General features: G+C 55.2%; 1 long non-coding RNA gene across 1 annotated transcript; it reads left to right on the top strand.

Moving 5' to 3' along the window:
• The first annotated feature begins 7,581 nt into the window (after nt 1–7,581).
• On the top strand, nt 7,582–13,629 carry LOC133236324 (uncharacterized). The gene is made up of 2 exons (XR_009732839.1): nt 7,582–11,726; nt 13,240–13,629. It is a non-coding gene; the product is annotated as an uncharacterized LOC133236324 (long non-coding RNA).
• The last annotated feature ends 459 nt before the right edge of the window (nt 13,630–14,088 follow it).

Here is a 14,088-nt window from a genome sequence, read left to right as displayed (position 1 = left end):
CCCCCTGCAGTGGAAGCATGGACTCCCAACCACAGGACCACCAGGGAATTCTCTCAAGTCCTTTTCCTAGGGTCTACTTCCGAGGGAACCCAAACTCAGATAATATCCCTGGTTTAAATGCTAAGGACATGGCCAATCCTGCAGTGTGGCTTGGCTCTGAGGTGGTCTCCATTCTCTCACCCCATTCCCTTGATCCTGTTCTCATTCATGACATCATGTGTGTCTTTCTTGAGGAATGTTCAGACCGCAATTTCCTGCCCCTATAATTTCCCTCCCATTGCTTCTCCATAGGCAGTCTCAGGAAACTTGCTATGAAGCAGAGTGCTCACCACTGCCCACCTTCTGCTCTGATATCACAGTGGCTTCCTATTGCCTGTAGCAGAAAATTCTAACCCTCAACTGACATGCAAAGTCCTCTGTGCTCTAGTCTCAATTCACCTTCCAACTCCTCCCCATTCTCCTCTGCTTTCTCCCCAAAGTCTGTGCTCACTTCTCATCGACCTTCACTCCTGGGCACCAGTCCTCGTGTCCCATCATTTCCTGTTATGCTCTCCCCAACTTTCAGAAGTCACAGGTCCATGGAAGTGGAAGTGTTAGTCCCTCAGTCATGTCTGACTGTGTGGTCACATGGACTGTGGTTCTCCAGGCTCCTCTGTCCATGGAATTCTCCAGGCAAGGATACTGGATTGGGTAGCCATTCCTTTTCTCCAGGGGATCTTTCTGACCCAGGGATCGAACCCAGGTCTCCTGCATTGTAGGCAAATTCTTTACTCTCTGAGCCACCAGTCCATGAGCCAACTTCTAAGCCTCTGCTCAAATGACACCTCTGTGAAGTCATTGCATGGGTCTCACTTTAGTCTTTGACTCTCCCACAGTGCCTCAAACTTGGTGACTGCTGGTGGAATATTGAACAGATGACACTGATATTCTCAAGAGGGAGAAGGCCTGGGTTCCCCTCTTGGGATTGCCTATAAGACAAATGCGCATGTAATCCTGGGCCAGTCCCTTATCCTCCGCAGCTCTTAGTTACTACAACTACACAGTTAAGCACTTTCGACTAGAATCACTGTTTATCCAGCGAAGGAAGAGGTGCCATTGTCACTGTGCAGATTGCCTTGTGCACTGTGGGACATTTAGCTTCTCTATCCCACAGCACCCAGTGCAGAAACACCCCTAATAATTGTTCCAGTGAAAAAGACGATTATGTTTTTGAATACTCTAGAGCATCTCCACCAGACTGGGCGATTCCTTAGGATCTTCTAAGCTCAGATACTCTTTGGTTGCTGTGAAGAGATCTCGGTAGCCAGGAACCATGCAGAGGTCTGGGCAGTGGGTCAATGATGGGGAAAAAGCTGGAACCAGACTGGAGACAATGCTCAGGCCACGTCCTGGCACCTGAGGATGGAACTGGGGTCCAGCATTCCAGCCTCCAAAGGGGCACAAACTCCTTGCCAGCTCAGGCTGGACTCCTGATCTGAGGGGTTTCAGTCTTCCCTGATGGCTGGCATCCAGACAATAGGTAACGCTCCCAATAAAGAATGGGTCACCCACAGGACTCTATGGGGCTGGCAGGGCCAGGACTCGGTTCGGGCTTGGCTGGCATCGTGGGCTCTCAGTGGACCTGGAACAGCAAGTGAAAAAGTCAGTGTTCTTACACAGGCCATTATAGGAGGTTGGGTGGGGTGAACAGGGGACAGCTGTGACGTGGGGAGCAGGAGAGGGCTAGAGCCCGACCACTCACCACGTGGGCAGTGACTATGGCTGTAACAGCAGCACTCCTGCTGGGGGAGGCTGCAGACACACGGAATTGTCTAGACTGGGTGGTGGGGGCAGCATGGAGGCAGAGAAAGGTTGCCATGTTAGTGGGAGATGAGAGGTGGCAAGGATGGCTGAGACAGCTGCAGGAAAGCCTTTCCTCAGATGGAGCGCATGGCTGGGGCTCCGCGGAGAGTTGCCCAATGTTGAAAGCTCAGGGTGAGTTTTCAGGAGGTTCTGGGAATGGCTCCATTCATTGATTCACCGAGTTATCCATTCAACAAGCATTTCTGGGGCTGGAATGAGACCACCCCAACCTCATACGTGTTCTGGGATCATAGTTCATCCGGTGTGAGGTGTTAGGGCTTTGGTGACTGATAAAGGAAGAACGTGGAAGGAGAAGAATTTGTCAATATTTATCCAACTGGGACCCGGCAAGACTGCTCTGAACGGAGGCGACTAGCCTCAAGAGGGTCAGGGAGGGGGAGAGCTGGAAAGGTACCACAGACCCTGATCTCATGCACACAACCATCATAGCCTCTAACTATTTTGCAGAGGAACGGAGGCCCATTCCTGAGTTCAAAAGGGCATTCCTTCGGCCTCACCCAGCTTGAACAGTCCTGCGAATCTCCAGCTGCCCCGGATTGTGAAGTCTGCAATCTTTAGATCTCAGGGGGTGGCTGCCAGAGTGGGAGGCAGCCACTGTGGCCACCACGGTCCTTCTGACAGCAACCCCTGTCCCCATGGTAACACATCCATCAGTTTGCTGCAAGTCTTTCGACACAGCCAGCCTCCTGGGATCTGCTCACCCTTGGGCCAGCTGATAAAACCAAGATTTTGGACTTTCCACAGTAAGGACCAATTCTTGGTGACTCCAAGCAGTAGGCACTCAGCCAAGTTAGCTAATATTTTCTGAGTACTAATTCTGTGCCTGACACTGCACTCAGCAATTCAGAGATATTAACTGAATCAATCTTCACATTAACCTGGGAGTAGGTACCATTGTTAGATCCATTTTACAGATGGGAAAACAGAGGTATGGAGAGTCTAGGTAACTTGCCTATAGTCTCCCAGGTGATAACTGGCAAACTGGGGCTCAAATCCAGGCATGCTGGTTCCAGAGGCTCCAGAAGACTGGCAACGGGCTGCCTGAAGCAGACTGCATTCCCACCCCATCCGCCCAAAGTTTAGAACGGCCGGATTGGGACCCCCCCAAAGCCTGCAGTCAATTTCTGGTCATACCACCAATTAGCTCTGTGACCTGAGACACGTCACTCACTCTCCCTGAATCGCCATTTTCTCACCGGTTGAATGAAGGGGTTGAACTGCATGATCTGGAGCTCGGTTCCTGCTCTGACATTTTAAGAGGTTTCATCAGGCTAAAATAAGCAGCAGGAGGCACACTGTGGTTGGGAAAGGGCAGCCTGGGATGTGCGTGCGTGGAGGCCAGGAGGCTGCCGTGGTGAGGGGGTGTAGAGGGCTAATTGTGAGTGCATGAGCTCAGCTGGGGGTCACTTTCTCCGTTTCGTGCCCACAGCTGGCAGTGAGTCACTGATGGGTCATCAGCCACGACAGGGCTGCCAGAGACAGGGCAGATACCGCACATAGATGAAAGACCCGTCCAACCTGGTCCCATCCTTGGGGGTCCCAGGCGGCTGCGTACTCTTCCCAATTCCTGTCTAGCTGCTACTGCACCCTGCTAGGAGGTGCTCCATCTCTGTCTCCCTGAGCAGAGTGCTCCTTCCCGTCCCAGCTTTGCCAGCCATGGCCCCGGCGCTGGGTGCCCTCTGTGTGGGAGGGGTGCGATAGTGGCAGGTAACACATGGTCCCTGCTCTTAGGAAGCCCACAGGGTGGGAGTGCATCTAGGCACGGGCTGGGCACATGTCTCAGGCTTCTGAACTTGCCAGGGTAGGGGACTCAGAGTCAAGGTGCTGCCCTCTGCCCGCCCCTAGGCTCTGCAGACCAGGTCATTGGCCAGGGGTCAGGTTCCTCCTTCCCAACCCCACACTCTACTCTGAGGAGGAAGCTGTTGGAGGGGCCCTCGACCTCAGGATAGACTCCTGTCGAGGGGTCATCCTCTGGGAAAGTGGCCCAAAGTGGGTTCCAGACGGTGGCTTCCTTGGGAAAGCTGGGAGATGAGGAGTCAGGGGTGAGCTGCTCCCAAGACACCTCTCTCCTGGCCTCACCATATTATTCAGCACCACACGTACGGCACTGCTGGAAGGAATAAAAATGCACTTTCTTCCGCGTGCATGTGTGCCCATGTATCTGTGCCTTCTGCAGACCCTTGTCAATACAGACCAGCTGCACGTGTGTTTGTGTGTGTGGCAGGCACTTGTCTGTCTGCATGTGAGGAGTGTGTGAGCCTGTGAGTTGTTCTTGTCACTGGCTGGCACCACTCTTTACCATTAGTAACATCGTCACTCACGGGGGCCAGGTCACCAGAGCCTTGGAAGAGGCCACACCTGACCAGCCTTGCCCAACAGCCACAACCTGTGGCCCATTTTCCCCCCGGCCCCCTTCCCTGCATGCGGGCTCCTTATTCACCACCCCAGCCCCTCACATTGCTGACCAGGCAGCCGGGCAGGACCCCCTCCTCAGTCTTTTACTCTGCCCACAGCATCTTTGCCACTGGAGCCACCCACTGGCTCCCTCCTCACCCCCTCACTTCCCCTGTCATCCCCTCCTCATCTGTTCAGACTCAGCATAGACATGGACTCCTCCTACAGGAAGCCCTCCCAGATCTTCCTCTCTGCTCTCAGGCTGTAGAATCTAAGACGGCACACCCCACGAGGAATTTATTATAGGGTTTTTAGAGACTAAAACTCAATACATCTTTGTAAATGAATGATCTCTGTGGGCTTCATATTTTTTATCTGTAAAATGAAAATAATACTATTTGACACCAGGGTTTGGAAGAGGGAAGTAGATGATGAATGTGAATTTCCTGTCACTGTGCCGGACATTTTACAGATGCTCTTCATGTCCCTGCCCTTGAACGTTTATGGGTACATGTTCTTTTCTGTTTAAAAATATCATACATTTTCAAGTCCTTTGGCCCCAAAGCACAGCTGGCTTCTTGCAGCTCAGGTCTCTACTGGAATGTCACCTCCTCACGGAGACATTCTTTGATGACTCTATCTAAACAGCCCCAGCCACCCAGCACTCTCTGCTCCCATGGTTGTCTCCTCGCGACCTGAACTTGATTCCTTTGTGCCTTGTTGTCACTCACTCCCTAAAACATGTGCACCACGAGGGCAAAGACCTAGGCTGACTCTTCTGTTCCTGGAACCCACAGTGTCCAGAGCCATGCCTGGCACATAGCAGTGATCCTGGAGTTTCCAGGGCTCAGGCTGTGAAGTCTCTAGGGGACAAATGTCAGTGTGTGTGTGTGTGTGTGTGTGTAGTTGGGATAGAGGATGGGGAGGTAGCTTGGAGGTGGCTCTGCCCCATCCCGCATCATAAATCCCAGGGAGGTGGACCTGGGGAGACTTCTGTGTTCCCCCCACGTGCTCTCTGGGGGAAATCAGGAACATGGACACTCCAGGACTGCCTGGGGTATCAGGGAGGGGGCAGCACCCACTTTACCTGGTGAGCCCTGAGCACAGTCCATCTACCAGCAAGGAGGGACTGGGCTGCTTCTGCTGTCTCCCCATTTGCAGGGACCCTCCCCACTGCCCTAAGCCAGGGCCCCAGGCCCAGTCCTGCCTCTTATCGCGCCATTTCCTTCCCTGTGTGGTATCTGCTTATCTCCTCGTTCTCCTGTCTCCAGAGCCTGACAGGTCTGCTCCCCACTGCATTCTTGCTGGTCACCAAATCCTCAGACTTCCAGCTTTGGGGGTGCTGGGAGGCTCCTTGTGTCTCCTGTAGTGGGGAATGCTACCCTACTGGGGCTCCCTGGGGCTCAGCCCCGACCATGCCACTCTGGCCCTCATCCTGGGCCTGGCAAGAGGGATTCCAGAGAAAGGCTGCCAGAGGCTTCCCCCTCCTCCTATGCCTGCTGCCCCTCCTGCTTGGGAGAGCACTCAGTCCCTACCAGTCCTCTTCTCCCCTCAGCTGAGGGGACCCAGCACCAGACAAGCCTACTTGAATCTGGCTCAGAGGGTTTGCATGAACCCAGCTTTGGACTTAGGCCCTTGCCCAGCCTCAGTGGTGTTACGTGGTATCACAAGGACTCCCCCTACTGGCTCTGCCCCCAACCCGACCCCCACCTTGGGACCTCTCAGCCCTGCTCCCTACACCGGGCTGGCCCCCATTCCCAGCCTCATCCCCAGTTCTGGAGCTCCCAGATGTGGCAGGGCCCCAGAATGTTTGTTCAGGGGATTTCAGGGTTCAGAGGTTTGTAAAGTGTACTCTGTGGAGTGCCCTGGAGCCATTCTACATGCACACGTGTGTGTCTGTGTGTGCACCTGTGGTGGACATGTGTGTGATGGATTGAACCCTGGGGCTCTGGACCCCCACTCCTGTTCTGACCCCAGAACTCCAAACTTTTTCGATGTTACCAGTGGAGACTCCACATAAGTTACTATGTAAGTAATAGGATCCATTATTTTTTAAAAAGAAAGTTTTGAAAAGCATGAAACCTAGAGCAAACTCATTTTAGGTATGGGGAAACTGAGGCCCAGGGAGCAAAGGACTTCTCAAGGTCACAGTGGAGTCGGCAGGGCTGGTACCATACCAGGCTGCCTGGCTCAGAGGCTGGTGTTTTTGCCAAGACCAGGCCGAAATGTCCCTCTCAGGAGGTGGCAGGTGGGGGCCGAGTGCCAGGAAGGCCTCGTCCAAAGAAGCGCGTTAAGGTCACAGCCTCTCCACCCCTCGGGCCCCTTGTGAAGTGCGTGGGAGAACAGTTGCCCTGGAAAGGTCGCTCAGTTCTGAACTGGAGGCTTGAGGTCTGGGAGTGGAAAGGGGCGGGATGAGGAAGGAAGAGTGGAGTGGGGGCGGGGACAGGGGTTCATCTTCTGGGTCAGTCATGCCCCATCCCTAAGTTAAAACACCACTAATAAATAACTTATCTAAAAAAAAACACCACCACCACCAAATGCCCTCCTGTCATTCTGAGACTGCTTCTCCATTCCCTACCCCCCCACCCCACGGTGATCACTCTGACAGTCCTCCTCAGGAAGATGAAGGCACCCCTCGCCACAATGCCTGTCCTAGTGGAAGCCGCCCTTCACCCCAAGCACCTGACTTCCAGGCAGAGGAAGCTGGTGGCAGGCATAGAGGGGGCTGGGTGGCACTGATGTGATGACTTCGGGGCTGGGAAGAAGGGGGCTGGCATTTCCATCTCAGGAGTCCTGTGGAACCTCCCCCTACTGGCAACAGCAGGAATGGCACCGTAGGGGGGCTTGTGGCACCCCCACCCTGAGTCTCTTCCCAGTGGATGATGGGCACCTGCGAAAATGCTACTGAATGAATAGTTGTGTTCATCCTCCTTCTCTAGCCCCTCACAACCACCAGTCTTGGCTCCCCCGCCGCCCCCAACACCCCTGTCCTTTAGAGACTACAAGGACTGAGTTATTCTTAGTAGGTTTCATTCATCAAAGCATGACAAACGGTGTCCTGGGAGGAATGCCTGGGAGCAGCTGAGAGCCAGAGGGGTTGGATGGGGTGCAAAAGCCTCATCTGAGGGGAAAATCCAATGCCTTCAAAGAGCTCTAGATTGAGGGGAGACATGGCCCTGCCCTCAGGGAGCTCCCTATGATAGAAGGTGCTACTCCCGCACCCATTCATTTAGCCCTCAGTGAGATCCCAGTCTGAGTCAATATCCTGCCCTCAAGCAGCCTGTAATCTGATGGCAGAAAAATACCACGTCACCCCTGCTGGAAAAGATGTGGCGCCTGCCCAGGGCAGAGACTGATATGCAAGATGAAAAAAGGGGCTGCCAGAGGGGTTCTCAGAAATATAGGCAGTCACCACCTGTGGGGAGCCTAAAGAGGGGGCTGGAGGGACACTCATCTCGGCATGCTTATGGAGAAACATGCAAAAGCTACAAAGGGGCAGCAGTGCAGACTGAGATCCTAGAAGATGAGGGAAAACGTGAAGGCTCAGGCCAGGTGGGCTGATCTAAGCCAAGAGCTCAAATGCCTTTGGGGACTTAATCTGGCCACACTTGTCTCTGCCAATGAGGAGGGCAGCCTGCACTGTCATAGGATCTTACATTCAATATAAAAACCACATACACACTGAAGGCCAAACAAAATCTCACTAAAGATTAAACTTGGCCCAAGGCCATGAGTTTGCAACCCCTGGGCATCAGGAAAGAGTTCCTGATAGAAGAGAGTTTTGAGCCTGGTTTGGATGAAGAGGCTGACAGCCAAGTTGCTCCCCTCAAGTCCTGGCCACCAGGCTTGGGTTCTGTGTCTTCAGGGCCTCCTCCCACCCTTCCTGGGATGAAAGACTTGAGCCACTCATCACCAGCTCACTTGCAACCAACAGGCCACAGCTGGTCGGCTGCCAATACTCCCAGTCTGTGATGGGGATATCATCTTTCTTCACAGAAATGTAATTCCCCTGTTAGGAGAAGGAGCCTGTCCGACTCTTTAAATGAGCTGATCTGGAAGTTCTGGCTGGGTGGCCTTCCCTAAGAGCTTTACTTCTCTGAGCCTCATGTGCAAAATGGGATACTATTGCCCAGGCGCCCTAACCACCCCCGCCCCAAACAGTTAACTTTCCAATAGACCTCAATGGAGAGAGTCCTGCCCCATTCCCCACTCTCCCAGTCCCTTCCAGCAGAGATCTCAAAGACTGTAGCCTTACAGAAGGGGAGGGCCCCCTTCAGGCCTGGGGTCAGGTCTCCAAGTCCTGCACCTCCCCACTCCCCATCCCAGGTGGGGTCTCCTAACTCTCTCCTGGGACCAAGGTGCAGTCCCGGAGGGCGGCAGGAGGCTGCGGGAGGGGCCGAGGCGAGCACCCCTGGGGACAGGGGGCGAGGGACAGGGGACAGGTGACGGCGGTGTTCCAGGACCGGGGAGGGACGGCCTAATTATGGCGCGTTGGCCCAATGCCACTGAGAGCCGCGGAAGAGAGCGGCGGTGGGTAATTAGAGCACATTAGCAGTGCCGCTGAAATACTGTAATTTTTCCGCGCGCTGCGGGTGTGTTGGAGGAGGTGAAGCGATGCGGGCTCGGCTCTGAGTCAGACTCGCGGAAGCCCGGGTTGGGACGCAGGGGACGACAAAGGCTGCGGAGAAGGGACTCCTGCCCGGGGAGGGGCCGGCACTTTCCCCGGGCGAGGAGCCACCTGTTCGGGGCTGCTGGAGGAGCTTCCCCACTTCCGAGGACACAGTGGGCGGGGTCTGGGGGGCGGGGCAGCGAGGGGCGTGGCCAGAGCCTCGTCCCCCCCTCCAGGGGGCGCTCCTAGGTCCTGCGGCTCTTTCCCCAGCTTCGAGTCCGGTCTCCTGCACCCAGCCATGTGGCAGGCTCCCTGCGCGCAGGTGGACTGAAGGAGATACTGATGCATCGCGCGAGGCAGAGGTCCCCCGAATTCGGCCAGAGTCCGGCCAGTGAGAGGAAAAAAAAGTCAGAAACATCAGGAAGGGAGTGGGAGAAGGGAGTTGAGGACGTGTGTTCCAGCAGAGCCCTGAAGTCAATTCTAGGGGAGCTAGAGGGGAGCGAGCAGGGGGCTGAGGCTGGGAGGGGAGTTTATTTATTAGCCAGATTAGCCAGTATTAATGGGGGAGCGGTGGTGGCCGGCGGCGGCCGGGGACATAGCTGGCATAGCTGGCATAGCGGCGGGGCCTCCCGCGGCGCGGGGCTCAGGCGGCTTCAAAGGGGCTTAAAGAGGCCCGTGGTGGCACTGCCACGGCCCCGCGGGGGAGGGCGTGGGCGCGGGCGGCGGGGGAGAAGGCTGCCATTGTGCACCGGGGGATTAGGGATCTGGCCTGGAAGGAATTTTAAACTGCTGCGAGCCGGCGCCCCAGGACTCACCTCCTTCACTACTCCAGGAGCAGGAAGCTCGCTCACATGTTTACCTCCATTTCCATGTCTGGGTGTGCGTGTGGTGGGGGTGTCCTCCTGCCCTCGGACTGGGGGCATCTGGGGTTGTCAGCTTTGGCAAATAACAGTACAGGAAGTCCAGTTATATTTGAATTGCAAATAAACAATGAATACTTTTTTAAAGTATAAGTCTACCCCATGTATTATATGGGATATACTTATACTAAAGTCATTGTTTATCTGAAATTCAGATTTAACTGGACATTTTTTTTTTTTACGTCTTGTATTCATTTTTCTAGCAGCCCTAGAATCACTGAAATGTCTAGTATATGTCTGCAATAGATTGGGGGCTTCCTAAAAATTCAGTGGGGCTGTGTGTCTCTCTACCCTGGGATGGTATGTTTTCTGAAGCCAGATGCTGTGTTTCACCTTTCTGAATGGAGTTCTGATGGTAGTGTGTATATTTCCATCACAGTAGAAGCTTCCTGAGGACAGAGGCTGAATTTCAGATTGGAGCTTTGAGGTTAACGTTTGTGCCTTTATCCCACTGCAGGTTCCTGAGGTGGGGTCTTCGTACCTCCTGGAGAGCAAGTCTCGTCTCCTTTTCTCTTCCCAGCACGTGGAGGCCCCTCCCCCTACTGGTGTAGCGTCCTGCCTACAGGGGGCGCTGGGGGCCCAGAGGACTGAACTGCAGCTGGATGGGTCCTGTTTCTTGGCATTAAGGGTTGCAGGTTCTTTAGAGCTGAAGGACCTGGGGACTTGGAGGGTGGGTCTTTATTCAGTGTGGCTCTCGAACTGGTCCTGACCCCCCCTGCCTCAGCAGAAGCTGTGCCCAGCGTGTGGAAGAATATCTGAGTCTGGTTACCCACAGTTTTCTGCCAGGAAGGGGCAGGGTGGCACTCAGTGCAGAATGGCCCTGCACCCCTCCTCTCTCCCCAAAACCACTGCTGCCAAGCCTCTGTCGTCCATCAGCCTCACAAACCCCACCACCCAGCCTTTGCCTGTGCTGTCCTCTGTAACAGCACCCTCTGTTCCTGTCCTTGGGGACGGCTGATGGCTCATACACCTCCTGGATGCTCTGGCCTTCAGCACGGTAGTTATGGCCACGTAGGATGCTTGTGCCTGGCGGTCTTGTGGTGAAAAGAGACCTCTATCTCCGTCTTCACCAACCTGGGCCACAGGGGCCAGGGAGGGGACAAAGGTGGGGGTGGGGACAGAAGGGAAGGTGGGGGGACCGTAGGTGGAGGGGAAACAAGAGGACGCCTCTGCCACCCTCTCCTCCCCCTCCACCCCCACTGTCGCCCCTTCCCAAATCCCCTTGTCCCCCCCGGGGCCTCTGAACTCTTTTCCCTTGAAGCTCAGGGAAGCCTGGGAGAAGCCGTTTCCCACGGTCACAGCCTCAACCACCCCCACCCCCTGCTCCTTTGGCCGCAGCCACCTCAGCCTTTGCAGAGCACAGCCTGGCCTGCTCTGTCCCTGCAGGGCCCCCTCCTTGATCCCGGGAGCCTGCTTCTGCGAGTGGCATCATCACCCCACTCCTCAGGCTGCCCAGTCATCAGGTCAGCAATTAGCTACTTCCTCCCGGCTGCATGAGGCCACCGAACGTCACAGCCCCTCCCCCTGCCAGCCGGCAGCGGGAGTGCTGGGGGGTGCCCCCCACACTTTGTAGTCTGTGCCAAGTCCTGGCACGACCTTCTCCCCCCCCACCCCCGCCCCTCGCCACAGTCTACCGAGCGCTGGGGTACTGAGCCTTTCATCTGGGGAGCCCGGAGCTCCCTGCGCTCCTAGGGGCGGGAGAAGCCATGCTGCGGTCTCCCTCCCACCCCCACCCCACCCCGAATCGCCCCATCCCATTGGGTGAGAACACGGCTGCTGTCTGGGTGGGGTGATGCCTGCTCAAGGGCACCGCAGCCCTGAGTTCCTGAGTGAGCGGGTCTGGGCCTGAGACTCAGGTGTGCCTGTCCCCAGTCACAGGCGGTTTTCATCAGGCTCTCACCTGGGCCGGGGGCTCTGCCGAGTATGGTGGCGGTGACCTGGTAAGTGGGAAGCGGTGGGGCGGCACCCTGTGGACACCCACACACGTGGGGGGCAGGCTCTTCTGAACCCCCACAGCGGCTCACACACCTGCACCAGGGCACACTCGCAGATGCAGCCTGCAGCCATGCCCCCGGGTGTCCCAGGCAGGCAAACCCACCCGGAGGTATGCCGCACATCCCCTTCTCCTGTGTACACACAAACCAGCCGACATCCTCACAGACAACAAGCTCACCACCACACCAAAACGAAAACCGGGACCCTAGAGAGGAGCCCAGGAAGGTGGGATGAGAGACCACCACCAGCCCCTCTCCCTCCACGGATCCTACCCCATGGGCCGGGGGTCTTCCTGGGGAAGGGTGGGAAGGGAATGTAGTGGGCAAGTGGGAGCGGCTGTGGTCTGAGTTTGGCGGTGGGGGCCAGGGATGGATTTCCAGAGAGAATAAGAAAGTTCCAACAAATATAAACAAATGTGTGGCATCTTAGGCAGATGGTCTAACTCCTTGGGGCCTCAGCGATTGCCTCTGTAAGATGGGGATAATGAGGACCCTGTTTAAACTTGGTAGGGAAGTTTAAAGGAGGTGACCCCCAGCCCACATAACTGTTGAGGAGACTCTCCAAATGTCCTGTCTCTGGGTGGTGGGTTTGCCTACCAGAGCTGCCCTGGGGAGAAAAGCAGCTTTCATCCGGGGCCTTACCTGACCATGTGCTCACCGCTGGCTTTCTTCACTTCCTGGGGTCCAGCCCTGGTCATGTGTTGGGGCTGATGGGGCGCTGCTCCGGATTGGCCTGAGGGCAGGGCCTGGGAGGGGCTGACTGACTGCCCCGCCCCTACTTGACTGGCCCAACAGGTAGCTGAGTGCTGGCTTCCAGCCCAGGGAGGGGATGAGTCAGCCCGCACCGCCCCATCCAGGCAAATGGGGTTCTGGGGATGGGTGCTTGGGTGGAGGGGCCTTCTAGGAACGTTCCTGGAAGAGGACCTGGGAACCACGCTGCTGCCTGGAGCCACTGCCTCGACCTCCCGGGCTGTACCCAGCTCAGCAAACAGGCTTGTCCTTGCCTCTCACATTCTTCCGCCCTCTTGACTCATGGGGCCGCCCCAGCTGGGAGCGTGGAGCCAGGCCTGTGGCTATCTCGCTACCTTGCCACGTTTCTCAGCCCTTCCAGAAGGTTGTCCAAGCCATGGACACAGGGCACACATACATACATGCTTTTGTACGTGTGTCCACAGCCACATAAGCACAACCAGAAACACTCACACATATACTCTCACTCCTCCCTTACACTTATTCACACCCACATTGACACACACACTCATGTACACCACACACAAACTTGCAGAGTCATAATCACCATTGTGGGTTGAATTGTCCTCCTAAAAGACATATTGACATCTTAGTCCCCAGTCCCTTCAAAGGTGACTTTAGTTGGAAACAAAGTCTTTGTAGATGTAATCAAGATGAGATTTGACTGGATAAGGGTGGGCCCCTAATCCAATGACTGGTGTCCTCTTAGGAGAGATTTGTAGACACAGAAATACGGAGACCCACAGGGAAGAAGGTCACACGATGATGTAGGCAGAGACTGGAGTGATGTGGCTCCAAGCCGAGGAACACCAAGGACTGTCTGCACCCACTAGAAGCTGGGAGAGAGGCACTGAACCGACTCTTCCTAGAGTCTCCAGAAGCAACCAGCCCTGCCAGCATGGTGATTTGGGACTGTGACCTCTTTTATTTTTTTTATTTTGGCTGCACTGAGCAGCTTGGGGGATCTTTGTTCCCCAACCAAGGGTTGAACCCAGGCCCTTGGCAGTGAGAGTGTCAAGTCCTAACCACTGGGCCACCAGGGAATTCCCTGGCCTTCTTAATTATGAGAGAATAAATCTGTGTTGTTTTAAGCCACCAAGTCTGTGGTAGTTCGTTATGGCTGCCCTAGGAGATGAACACAATCATGCATTCACACAGTCGCGGTGGCTCTAGACGCAGGGACGAGGTGGGTAGAGTCCCTCTTGGAGGCTGCTCTGTCTCTGTTCTTCTTCCCCTGTGACTGGTCCAGTGGATGCAAAAAAGTTCATGGTGCCAGGCAAGAGAGCAATTATGTTTCATCCCTCCTTCCCTCCCTGGAGTTCTTAACAAGGCATTCCCTTTAAAATATGTTCTCAAGAATGGGCAGCCATGGTTATATGCACCAAAAGACGTGTCTAAGGAGGCTGTGGCTGCTTTAATGTTATGAATTAAATATTGCAAACAACCAAACGTCCATCCACAGAACAGATCAATCAGTTGCAGCAGAGCTGGTCAGTGGGAGGCTACTCAGCTATGAAAAAGAAAGAACTAGAGTTGCTGAAACAACGTGGATGACCCC

This window comes from Bos javanicus, chromosome 23 (assembly GCF_032452875.1).
Source record: "Bos javanicus breed banteng chromosome 23, ARS-OSU_banteng_1.0, whole genome shotgun sequence".
Taxonomy (NCBI): domain Eukaryota; kingdom Metazoa; phylum Chordata; class Mammalia; order Artiodactyla; family Bovidae; genus Bos; species Bos javanicus.
The sequence above is the reverse complement of the archived record's forward strand: the minus strand, read 5'-3'. Positions and strand labels throughout refer to the sequence as shown.